A 13,846-nucleotide genomic window follows, 5' to 3' on the forward strand; every position below is an offset into this window, starting at 1 on the left:
GTTCTGTGTCAGTGATCTGTTCCCATTCAATGATAACTTTCTTTTGAAAGAGCAATAACTGAGTAGTTTGTACTTAAGGGGAGATCTTTTGGGTAGGTCACACTTACCGTTGTAAAAATTCCTTATCTATTATACCTTGCTTATTCATATTTAAACCCAGTTTTTAGGATATAAATCTATGAATGACCACAATTTTTCCAAATAGTTGACATTGAAGAAAAAGGAATTTATAAAAAATAAAATTCCATTAGATTGTTCTTTCTTAGCCTATCTTTTCATTCTTATAATCCCCTTTTTTGTGATAAGCATATCAAGTATTTGAGCATCACTGTTTTGTTATACAAAGAGTGATGACCTGGGAATCTGAATCCCAGGATTCTAATCTCAGTTATGCCATCAAGTTGTTATGTGGCTTTGGGGAAGTCACTGAACTTCATTTTCCTCATTATCAAATATGACTAGAAGGACTGGCCTCTAAAATGTTTTAGATGACAACAAGATTCTGTAATATGACAACTCTCTTTGTGGGGCTGGCCCCATGGCCGAGTGGTTAAGTTCGCGTGCTCTGCTGCTGGCGGCCCAGTGTTTCGTTGGTTTGAATCCTGGGTGCGGACATGGCACTGCTCATCAAGCCACGCTGAGGCAGCGTCCCACATGCCACAACTAGAAGGACCTACAACAAAGAATATACAACTATGTACCAGGGGGCTTTGGGAAGAAAAAGGAAAAAAAAATAAAATCTTAAAAAGAAAAAAAAAAAGAAAACTCTCTTTGCATTCCTCAATGTGTTTACATGTCTATTATAATATTTTTAAAATTATTTTGCTAAAATCTTTTTAATCATTTTTTAAATCATATATTTTTCCCCCTCCCTCAATCCTCTTGTGTGTAACCAGTCTCCCTACTCTTGCTGGGCTGCTGCCTTCCTCAGTCCTGACACCTCTCTGGTGATCACCTACCTAGCCTCCTACCTCACTGGGCCCCAGATAGCAAAGAAGAAAGGAAGGAAGGGGAGGAGGAAGGAAGCCAGAGTAGGTGGCTCATTTTATTTTAAACTAATGACCATAAACCTCCAATCCACGGAGTTTCCCCAGGAAGTTTCGCACTCTCAGAGATGTCTGTTTACATTCTCCGCTCTCTCCTCAAACCTTTCCCTTCCTGGTGCCTCTTTTTCTCTCAGCTGATGACCTCACCTCACACTCTAGTGAGCAAACAGAAGCCTTCAGACGGATTGTCCTATCACCAGATCTGTTAACTTCCCTCAGGTACTGTGTTCTCTGTCTTCCCTCCTGTTACAATAAAGATGTCCCTGCTCTTATTCAAGACAAATTCCTCCCCTCAGGCACTGGATCCTACACCCATTACCTTCTCAAGGACTCCCTCCTGCACCATGAATCTTTCCTCCTTTCCTGGATTATTCCATGAGTATGCTAACATTGCTTCTGTTTCCCCACTTCAAAAAAAACCAAAAACTCCCTTGACCCCTACATCCTCTTTCAGCTATCTCCTTTCTCTTTCACATCTAAACTGTCTACAGGAGCTGTCTACACTTTCTCCCCTCTGATTTTCTCCTCCATCTATTCTAATCTGGTTTCTGTCCCTACCACTCCTCTGAGGCTGCTCTTGTCAAGGTTTCCAGTGACCACCATGTTGTCAAATCCAATGGATATTTTTTCTCAGCATCTTCCCTCTGGTTGGTCAGTCCCTCGTCCTTGAAACGCTCCTCTCTCAGCTTCCATTATTGTGATTTTGCTACCTCCAGAGCTTCTCCTCATGATCTCCTTCAGCGGTTCTTCCTCCACCCACCCCCAGATGCATTATGTGTGTTGCATCAGGGACCAGCACTAGACATCCTAAATCTAATCACACATCCTAAATGAGCTCATTCGGGCCCATGGCTTTAGATTTACCTACGATGATGTTGTGGACTAAATGTGTGTTCCCCTCTCCCAATTCATATGTTGAAGTATAATACCCAATGTGATGGTACTAGGAGTTGGGACCTTGGGGAGGTAATTAGGTCATGAGAGTAGAACCCTCCTGAATGGAATTAGTGCCCTTATAAGAAGAGGACAGAAAGCTAGCTCAGCCACTCAGTCTATGGTAATTTGTTATTGCAGCCCAAACTAAGACAGCTGATGACCTCTAAATTTCTATCTCAAGACTAGATCTTCCCCCTGAGTTCTAGACTCATACCCAACTGCCTTCACTGATATTTCCACTTAGAACCCCAACAGAGCACTTGCTTCCCTAATCACTAGTCATTCTTCCCCAGTCTTCCCCATCTCTGCGAATAACACCAACTCAGTTGTCCAAGCCAAAGATCGCGGAAATCACACTTGACCCTTCTTCTCCTACATCAGACCCATCGGTAATTTCTCCTGGTTATATCACCAAATTCTCTCTCCTACCGTCCAGTTCTCTCCATCTTCATTGCCACCACCCTGTCCCAAATCATCTTTTATCCCTGTAACTAACAGAAGAAATAGGTCTGAGAAGAACCTTGAAACTGGAAGAAGTAATCATGGGTTCTGAGTTGGTGGGTGCAAAACCAGCAACAGAAGCACCAAGAGATTAAAAGGTCTTATGGTCATCTAAACCCTGAGGGTTTCAGAAATATCCAGCAAATATTTCCTTCCAGAAAGACAAAGCCTCCCCTGAAAAGAAAACTGTTAGGCTGAGAAACCAAATTGAGCAAGGACATAACATGGTGGGTAAGGGAAGAGAAGGTTCAAATAGTAGGGAGCAGAGGAAGGCCTCAGGTAAAGCAGAGCCCAGAAAGCACTGCAACAGCAGCATAGAGCATCTGAGGTGAGAAGAGCACCTTCGCAGGCAAGACTGGTAGGCCTGTAAGAAATAGAGCAGAAAAACTTTTCCGAACCAGGCTTAGCTCCGAGAGGTAGAGAAGTTGCCATGCTTTAAGCCCTTCACGATAACAAACGGAGTGCTCAAGCCCTGAAGCTGGGAGAGGGACCCTAGGCCATTCCCCTCCACAGAAATGTCTTCCCAGAAGTCCAGATTAACTCCTTTCATTTAAACTTTGGAAATGAGGAGAAGAATGTGATCTTGCCACGCATAAACTATTACAAGAGAAAAGTTAACTATAAAGTGTTTTGGCAAGAAGACATCAGGAAAATGCAGACACAAAGCAGATGAAAAATCTAACCTAACACTTCAAACAAGGCCGAGAGAGAATAAGAAAGCTTTGAGAAAAGCACATAAAGCAGAAAAAGAAGAATTCTGAAATAAAATGGCCAATTCTGCAACTGAAAAAGACAATTGTTAATTCCAGGGAAAATAAAATGTAGTGCAGTAAAGAAAAAGTAATGATATTTTTCAGTCAAAAATATTCATTGAGCATCAAATTTGAGCCAGAAATGGTTGCTAAACAATGACCCTGACAGACACAGGAAAAAATTAGTAAAAGAAAAAAATCATTACAGAAATAAAAGGAATACAAGAGAGTATAGGCAGCTTGGAAACAACAGGAAAATAAAGGGTAGAAAGGAGATAATGAAGATAATCCAACAAAAGTAAAGAAAATAAGATTTGTGAGAAAGTGGTAAAGATCTTATCTTTTGATAAGCAAAAGAGATCCAAATATACTTGGAGTCTCTAAAGAAAACAAGCAATGAAACAGAACAAATATTTAAAACCATAATTTGTGTTTATTAACAGTTATTTATTAATATAGTATATACATTTGCAAAACAGTTGCAGGTGTATGCACAAAAGGTTATTGACTTAGTTAGGCAATGCATGGAGTGTTCTGGATTCCCAGATCCTGGGCAATAGCTCCAAGGCAGTTTTGAACTTTCAAATTTGACAAGCTTGTTTTAGAATTCCACATGTACACTTAACAAGGTATGTGCGGTAGATTCCACCCCTTGGATGTCCCCTCTCATACTGCTGCACTTGGCCATGTGACCTGCTTTGGCCAATGGGAGAAGAGCAAATGTGATGCCAGCTAGATTTGGAAAATATCTATCTGTGCTTCCCTAACTCAGGCTCCTTTTGGAACTCAGCCATCTTGCACAAGCCCTGCTGAATAATGAGAAACTCCTGACCTTGTCCCTGTTACTAAGCAATGGGCTCGCTCTGCTCGCTGAGATCTGAGCCAATTAATCACGAATTAGAGACCGAGAAAGGAAGCTTTTCTTTGCTTAGCCAGCATCATCGGAAGATGGCAGACTAATGCCTCAAAAAACCATCTTAAAGAATTGCAGAATCTTGAGGCAGTTACATAGGGAAAATGGGCAGTAAGAAGGGGGGTTAGGAATGTCATCCTTCAGGCAGTGACAGACTCCAGGGTCCCTCATTGTTCTTTTCTTCTGTCCAAGATGATGAATATCCTACAGGTGTTCCTTCCTCCCAGAGGCCTTCTTGTTCTTTGGGAAAATTTGTTAAGATTGTTAAGAACAAAGTTATCAGAGTACCTCAGCAGGGGTTTGTGCACAGGTTTAGGGCCATAAAATCAGGAAGCATGTAGTAGTTTATAACGATTACGTGCTAGAAGCGTTATAACTAGGAAAGGATCATTAGGCGTGACGAGACGGCCTCTCATGTTTACTTACATCCCCATCAGCCAGCTGACATTGAACTCCTCCCCCTCCCCCCACATACAAGGCACTTGGCCATCCAGCCCTCACTGAGCCAGCCCAGCCCACTCACAAAATTGTGAGAAATAAGTGTTTGCTGGTTTAAATAATAAGTTGTTGGGTAGTTTATGATGCAGCCAAAACTAATTTATACACTATGTGATTTTAGGTGAGTTTCTTAATCTGAGTTTCAATTTTCTCATTTGTAAAATGGAGATAAGACAATTACCCTTGGAGGGCTATTTTGAGGATTAAATGAGAGAATATATGTGAAGTACTTGGCACGGCACAAATATTCAACCTAGTAAAACCAACCAACCTCCGCAGGCTGGGATGGGGGCAGCCCTCAGGCTGGAGCACACTGCCTTAGTACTTGGTAAGCAGTCCTCATATCTAGAATGCCAGAACTGGAAGGATGGGGCAGAGGGGCCAAGAAAGGAAGGCGCATGTCCCAGGTCACAGCGCTAATCACTTGGGGGGGGGGGGGGGCCGGGGAGGTGCGCTCTAGGCTCTTCCCTGCCCTCTCCCATCTCTCCCTAAAACCGTGGATCCAGGGGCTCTCAGTCACTGGCTGGTTCCTCCAGGAGCATAAAGTACGGACCTCTGCGGACAAGAAACATACGAAAGAAAAGGACAACCGTCACAGGCAGGATGGATATCCAAATGTGTCACGGATTGTCTGGGAACTAGAGTCCCTAATAACAGTGGACTTTGACTCATGGCAGACGTTGAACATCATTGTACATCTCAGCCTCCCCTTCACCATAAAGGGAAACGCCACTGCTCCCGCCACGGTACATGGAAGAAAGGGAAGACTCACAGAGATTAAGTAATTCGTCCAGGGTTTCGCTGGAGCCCAGCCCTGCCTCCTTCCAGGTCTGAGGTTTGAACCCCGCCCCTTTAGGGAGCTGGGTTAGAAACCAGGAGGAGGTGTGATGGGGGAGCGGCCTCTGGCAAATAGGTCCTGGCTGGACTCCAGGGGGTCTAGGGGATTCCTGGAGGGACCAAGGGTGAGGAAACGGGTTACACAGACTTTGAAGGGAAGGAGGGAGACACTGGCCTCAGGGTGTATGACAGAATATGCAGAGGACGGTGGGCACGGAGCTCTAGGGCCTTGAAAAGTGAGGTTATAGTCTGGGTCTGATAGGAAAGGGGGCAACAGGCGGTTTCCAGACAGAAAAAGAGGCCTCGAAGGTCCCCTTCCAGCTGGGGAGAGGGGAGCCAACCAGCAGGCTCCGCCGCACGGAGACCTCCTCTCGGCATCTGGAGAGGCGCGAACCCAGCCCCGGTGAGTTCCTCCCGGTTGCCCGTCTTCTCTCCCTCCCGGTCTCCCCTCCACATTTCCCTTCCCGCCCGAGGCCGTCGGCGGGTGAGGGCGGAGCGAGGGATGACCGCGGGTCTCGAGGCTACAATCCCGTCCGCGGCTCCCGAGCGGCCCCTCGGCGCTGCCCGCAGCCTGGGTTTCCACGCGCTGCTCATCGTGCCCCCCGCACCGAGGACCGCGAGGCCGCCTTGTTCTCTAGCGCTCATCTGTCCTAGCGACATCCACACTTTCTCCACTTGAGTTCTGACCGCGCTGCCCGAAACAGCCTCCTTCCCGACTCTGACCGCCACCCAACCCCAAATTCCCTTCAGTTCTGGGTAAAACTCGTGTTTGACACCGGTTTCGGCTGGCTCTCGAGCTTCGCCTAAAAACGCGGCGTTCTGGGCTGGGGCCCGTGGCGGCCACGCCCCCGGAGCCGGGAGTGGGCGGGGCGTGCAAATAAGCCGGCGCTGCATCCCGGGGGAGATGGGCGCAAAAAAGGATCCGGAAAGTCACTAATCAAGCAAGAGGTGAACAAAAATGTCTGAGAACGTGGGTAATGTTTTCAATATAATACCCGCATAAGAAAGGGGAGATTTAGACCCAGCGTGAGGTTTCGCGCCGTGAAGCAAAGATGAGTGAAAAAAGGAAGGACCTTGAGAGCCGCCAGGGTTTATCTGTTTTTAGGTGTACTGTTTTATCTGTTTTCGTTTGAAATCACAAGTGGAGTTTTGAGTGAAGAGCACGCCTACTGGACTGTGTGATCTTCTCCCTGGGTGGGGAGAGTGCATGTGAAATGTTGAGGTTATGCTACACTTGGTTTCGGGGACAAGTGGTTAAGTCCTTTTCTGGATTGGAAGGTTTTCTCCATAAAACAACTTGATATTTCTAGGTAAAACAAAATTATATTTGCAGAAAGCTATTTACACATAACGGTTCAAGGGCATAGCCAGTTGCTAAAGGTGTGGTGCCTTTGTATCTTTCTTCTGCTGTTTATGCAACTGGGTTTATATCATCCTTGGGTACCTGATGGTAATGTCACAGGTGTTTGTGGGCCTGTGTTTGTATCATCCCCTTGGGTACATTATGGTAATATTGAAGAAAGACAGGCGAAACCTTGAGTTGTCTGTTGAGGAAAGAACAGTTAAGGAAATCTAACCATGTGGTTGATTTCAAAAGAGAAGCTGTGCAGCAGCCTCACCTCGCCGGTTATAAACCAGGACAAGGAAGTTTTATACCCTGGGACTCTCCAAAGAGATGTGGAAATGGGGAGTATGCAGTACCTGTTCCCCCTTCACTTGGTTATTTGAACTTTCAGGGAAGTGAGCGAATTTGTAGACACAGGGACAGTTGAGGGGACAAGAGAGAGACAAGGAAATAATACATCGAGTAAAGGAAAAAGTGCTATCTTTGGTTTATAAATGCCCCACACCAAGGCTTATTTCAGGGCTGGAAGAGCCTTCAGGAGCTCTTCAGGGGGTCAAGCAGGGCTTACCCCATAAGAGCAACCAGACTATCCCTTTTGACATCTACACCCAGCACCTACACCTAGGCAAACACCATCAAGAAGTGATTCCTGAGCCCACCCCTGCTTTCTCTTCAGCTTGTCCATAGTCAGTAACCAGCACCAGCCTTCTCTTTATTCCATACCTTTCCAGTGCCCAGAGTTTATAAAACAGCAGGGGGAAACCCCGACGCAGTATGGGGTGGTAGAATGGAGAGAGGGCAGGCATTAGCCTCAGAATCAGAAGATGGCGTTGACCATGCTCAGATTACTTACTGTAGGTGACTGAGGTCACTTAAGCTCTTCAAAGCCTTCATTTTCTTCATCTTTAAAATGGGAATTAAAAAAATCTCGCCTCAGGAGGTTATTTGAAGATGAAATGTGCCAGTACCTTGTTATACGTGTTAATTGAACCAGAATATCAAATAATTAGAGCGAAACATTAGGGAGCCCGTGATAAGGTGTGAAATTGCATAGTGCTAGAGCCTAAGAGTCAGAGCTGCTCCAAGGTGAAGTTGGTGCCTGTGGTGCCCATTGCTGAACACAGGCAAGGATCTCGCAAAGGCTGGGCGGCTCCTGGACCAGGCAGCGCAGGGGCCCCCATCCTCTGCCTCAACTTATTTCTCCCACAGTGATATTGTGGTTTATGAGAAATATTCGTTTGGTCTTCCTCCCTATTCCTGGCGCAGAGCTCCTAAAACCCTTGGAATTTCCCATGTATTGAGAGCAAGAAAGGGGTCTTTTGTTATGTTAATGAGATGACTTTTGGAAAGCCCCTAAGGTTAGGGGCCCGTTGCGGGTGGAGCAACCCCCTGATTAGAGGGTTGGAACTTTCAGTCCCACCCCCTGACGTCTGGGGAGGGGAGAGGGGCTGGAGATGGAGTTCAGTCACCAACAGTCGATGATTTGATCAATCATGCCTGTGTAATGAAGCCTCCGTGAAAACCCAAAAGATGGGGTTCAGAGAGTTTCCAGGCTGGTGAACACGAGGAGATCTGGGGAGAGGGATGGGCTCAGAAGGCATGGGAGCTCCGAGCCCCTAGCCACACACCTTGCCCTGTGCATCTCTTCCATGTGACTGTTCCTGAGTTATATCCTTTTCTAGTAAACCGGTGGTCTAGTAAGTGAAATGGCTCTCTGAGTTCTATGAGCCACTCTAGCAAATTAATGGAACCCTAGAAGGGAGTATCGCTGGTCAGTCAGAAGCACAGGTGATAACCTGGGCTTTTGACTGGCACCTGAAGTTGAGGGGGCAGCCTTGTAGGACTGAGCCCTTCACCTGTGGGATCTGATGCTATCTCCAGGTAGATAGTGTCAGAATTGAGTTAACTGCTTGGTGCTGTGGAAAAAAGCACACATTAGAATTGGTGTCAGAATCGGACCCACCTTATCTTTCTTTTTCCCAAGTTTCTTCATATTATAAACATTCTTTTAATAAAGTCCTTATCTTTGAAAACTTCCTGAAAGCTACTTGAAATGAAGCCTGACACAAATAAGTAAGCAAACCCACAAATTTCACTAGCATCACATGGGGCATCAGGCCTTGGGCTTAAAAGTTCTGGCCTTTCATGTTTCTGTGACTAGGAGAAGTTAGTGGACAAAGTCTGTCCTCAGGGAACACAAAATAATAAAGAATCCCCAAATAAATGGAGACAAAAACCATTGTCCATATATTGAAAGATGTAATATTGGAAAGATGTCAGTTCTCCTCAAACTGATCTATATATTCAGTTAATCCCAAGCAAAATTGCAAATGTTTTTGGAAATTGACGAGTCAAATTTAAAATTTATATGGAAAACAAAAATTTAAAATTTATATGGAAAACAAAATGCCAAGATTAATCAAGAAATACTTGAATACGGAAAAGAGATGGGGAGGACTTGTTGTAGCAGCTACCAAGACTTATTATGAAACCATCGTAATTAAGACAGCGCGGTGCTGGTGCAAAGATAGAACAGAATGCAAAACCCGGAAACAGAAGCAAGAGCAGACGGACATTTGATTAACAGGAAAGGCAGCACTTCAGAGCAGTGAGGAAGACAGACTTTTCAATAAATGTGTTGAGAAAATGTGGAATCTATATGAGAAAACAAATGAAGTAGGATGCCTACCTCAGACTTTGCACAAAAGTCAATTCCAATTGAATCGTGCATCCATGAAGCTTTCACAAGACATCATATGAGAATATGTCTTCATGATCTATGGCAATGCTTCTGGATCCAGACAATATTCTCCCCCAGGGGGCATTCGGCAATGTCTAGAGGCATTTTTGGTTGTCACAACTGAGGGAAGAGTGTTGCTGTGGGCATCTAGTGGGTAGAGGCCGCTGCTAAACATCCTGCGGTGCACAGGACGACCTCTGCAACAGAGTTATCCAACCCAAAATGTCAGTAGTGCTGAGATGGAGAAACCTTGCTCAAGGGTTAGGAAAATATGTCTTAAAAAGGACACAAAAAAGCACTAACCCTGTAAGTTTAATTGCTAAGTTTGACAACATTAAAGTTAAGAATATCTGTCCATCAAAAGATACCACCAAAAGAAGAAAAATGCAATGCAGAGAGTGAGCGATCTCATACACATTGAACCAGCAAAGTGCTCATCAGCAGAATATAGATAAGTAAAAACGCAAACAACGCAACAGAAAGATGTTCAAGGGATCCCCACCAGGACTTTACCAAAGTGAAAATCCAAACGGCCAGTAGCTCTTAGGAAAGGTGCTCAGTATCGTTGTAAACAGTGAAATGCCTATGGATTTTAATTATTACAATTAGATAGAGAATTTAAGGTCTGATTCCAAGTATGGGAAAAAAATGCGCAGCACTCCAACACCTCTAGGGGAGGACTTCAATCGGTAGAACCTCTTTTGAAAAACATTTGGTGCAGCTGTGGCTGATAAAGCTGAATACGCAATGTTGTGTAACACGGAAATTCCAGTCCTGGGCAAACAGTCTGTAGTAATGCAGGCTTATGTATACCAGGAGATGTACACAAGAATATCCACGACAGTGTTGTTTAAAATGGCCCTGGGCTGGAAACATTCACAATGCCCATGAATGGATAAATGATCAGTGATTGTGTATCTACCTACATATGTTTTTTCATAGAATGGAATACCATACAGCCATGAAAATGAACACACTGTGGTGGAATTCAGAAGTGTGTTAAACAGAAGAAGTGCTTGCTGTATGATTCCATTTATATAAAGGTCGAACCAAAAAAACAGGCAAAACAAACTATCATATTTTGAGATTTATACTTAAGTGACAAACTATAAAAAGCAAGGATGAGATTACCATAAAAATCAAGCTGATAGGGACCAGCAGGGAAGTTAAGATTCAGAGGGAAAAGAGCCAGGCTTATGGGGTGCCGGCAGTGTTTCTATTTCCTGATCCAAATGGTGGTTCGGTAGACTTCATCTTTGTGATACATCATGGTGCTGTAGATTTTTGTACTGTGCACATTTCTACACGTGTCCTCTATTTTACAATTTAAGAATGGTGTGTTTTATTCGATTTCTTTTCAAAATAAACTCTTCAAACAGGATCTAATAATATTGATTAGGCTATCGTTGGATTGTGTTCCAGGGTGATAAGTTTAAGTATTCCTAAATCTCCTTAAACACTGATTGGATTTGTTTCTCCTAAGAGCCTGGAGCTGTGGGCTGATGAGATCCACAATGCAAAAGCCTGAGACAAAGGAAGAGGCGTGGGCCTCCTGCTCCCCTAGTTTCCTGCTCCCAGGGGCCTGGCCCAGGGGTCTGAGCAGCAGGGAGCTGGGATTCTTCTGCTGGAGCTGCAGTGACACTTCCACCCAACGCTAGTGCGCCTCACTTCCTTCTGAGGTCCTAGCCAGGTGAACTCTGCTCTCTGTGGGCCCACAGGACTTCTACTTCCACGACCCCACAGGCTTGTAGGCTTGAGGGGTGAGGGCTCCATCTGTTTGTGGAAATTGCTCTCATGAACTAGTGCATGGTGGTGATTCCAGGTAAGAAGTGAACCAAACAGGTTTCTCTTTGGCTCGAATGTTTGGGGCCTTTGCGATGCTAGTGGGGAGGGCAGATGGCTGAGGTGCAAACAGAAGGTGACTTGGGGGGAGCAAGGTGGAAGCAGGTGGGACTCCTTGGATCCGGGGCTCCTAGTGGACCTGAACGTGCAGAGGTGAGGTATCAGGAAGGGCCAGGGCCTTTCCTCACTCATTTATTCATTCAGTAAGTGTTTACTAAGCATCTGCTTTATGTCAAGCACAATTTGATACAATGACGAGACAGCCGCAAACAAGGAATCTCTTCTTGGTGAGGAAATTATATTCAAGTGTGGCAAGATAGAAGATGTACCAAATTTATAAGTGAAGTTGTGTGTTAGATTCTTGCTGCTTGAAGTGTGGTCTGGGTACAGCAGCGGGAGCATCACCTGGGCGGTTGGTAGAAATGCAAAATCTCAGAGCCCACCCCAGGCCCACTGAATCAGAATCAGAATTTTGACAATATCTCAAAGCACTGCGTTAGGTGACGGTAAATGCCATGGAGAAAAATAAAGCAGAGACGGGGCCTAGGGTGTCTCAAGGGTTGGGGGAGCCGTCAAAACTCTGAAAAGGTGACATTCCAACTAAGGTGTAGGAAGGAGGAGTCTTCCAGTGGAGATACACAGGTAAAGAGCTTTGCAGGCTTAGGGACAGAGCAGTACAAAGGCTCTGAGGCCAGGCGTGCACCTGCACGTTCCCTTCCAGCCAGAGCGAGTGTGACTAGAAGGGAGGAACAGGGGGAGAAACCCAAGACATCAGGACAGTGGGACGGCCGATAGTGGCTGCACCTTGTAGGCACGGTGGGGATTGGGCTTCCTGCTGAGTGAGGGGAACCTGATGGATGCTGAGTGGAGAGTGACTGTAGCCAGGATTACGTAACATTAAAAGGATTATTCTGGCTGCTGGTTTGGAAAAAGACTCAGTGAGCAGGAGCTGGGAGACCAGGTCAGAGGTGAGAGCCCTGATTCAGCACAGATGCGGCGTGGCCCGCGCAGGAGCAGTTTGGGTGGAGAGAAGTGGCCCAGTTCTGGATGCGTTTTGAAAGTGGAGTAGGCAGGACGTTGCTGGCGCTGCCTGTGTGTGTGAGAAAGGGGCAGCGGGTGTCTCTGGGGTTCTGGTCTGAGCAACAGAAGGAAGGACAGGCCTCAATGGAGAGAGGGCCTGCAGGAAGAGGAAGCTCCCCACACTTCCCACAAGTTCCCTTGGAGAAGACAGGCCTGGAACCTCCTGGGTCTGGGGGAAGTGCCTTAGAGAACTTGATTTCAATTGGACATTTTTTTCGCCAGTTTTGCTTTCTACTCTTTAGTGTAGCCGTGTTCGTCTTAATATAGGGCGTCCAGCTAAGAAAACAGTTAAGAGGGGCATGAGACGAGGCTGAGGAAGTGGGCAGGGAGGTGATGACCTAGCAGACTATGAAAAAAGGGTAGAAGTTGATGAGGTCAGAGGTCGGGGGTGGAGACTCTGGGAACGTCCTGAGCCCAGGTCCCAGGGCCTGAGGAAGCTAGATTTTATAGGGAGGCTGGAAAAATGGGGGGCAGCAGTTGCGGAGGGCACTTGGGCTGAGGAATAGGTAGGGGCTGGAAGTGGATGGCCTGGGGGCCTTACTGAGGACTATCTTAGAACTGTAAGAAACACGGGCGCTGGAGGAGACATAATCAGATTGACTTTAAAAGGATGCCTCTGGCTGCTCCCTAGGGCATGGCGCAAAGGGTGGGTCACAGCAGACAAAGGCTGATGGGTAGTGCAGGCCAGGGAAGACGGGGCTTGGACGAGGGAGGTGGCAGCGAGGAGGGAGGGCAGTGGGTCAACACCAGGGGTGTTTGGTAAGTTACAAGTCTTGTCATGGCTGTTCTCATGTTTGGGGTTGGGGGTTGTTTATTGTCTGGCTATCACTCAAGACTGTAAGCTTTCCCAGAGCAGAGAACATGTCTGTTTGGTTCACATATACGCCCGATGCCAAGCACAGCCCTGGCTCAGGGTACATGCTCAGTGAACATGTGTCACAGGTGGGCCGACACCAGTTTGCACCTCATACCACAGGCTGCACTACACACAAGGAAACTGAGACCCTGAGAGAGTGAGACAGTCATGCAGGCCAACACACTAGTGAGTGACCGCCTGGCTCCAATGCCACAGCTGCCCAGTTGTGACCTGCCCAAAGGCACTCAGACCAGGAGTGGGGGCGCTGAAACCCGGCCCCACCTGTACCTGTGGGCGAGTCCTTCCAGGCTGGGTGCCCTGGCTCTGCCCTCTGACCCCTTCCCTTCTCAGGCTGGGCACCCTGGGCTCTGAACCACCCTTCTGTTCTATCAAATTTTCCTCATCCTTCCATATGGAGGAAGTGACCTGAGGCCTCTGAAATTCCGTTCACCTCACCACAATCCTGAATTGATTTAAAACCCTCCACAAAAAGCTGAACC

Source organism: Equus przewalskii, chromosome 14 (genome assembly GCF_037783145.1).
Source record: "Equus przewalskii isolate Varuska chromosome 14, EquPr2, whole genome shotgun sequence".
Classification (NCBI taxonomy): Eukaryota; Metazoa; Chordata; class Mammalia; order Perissodactyla; family Equidae; genus Equus; species Equus przewalskii.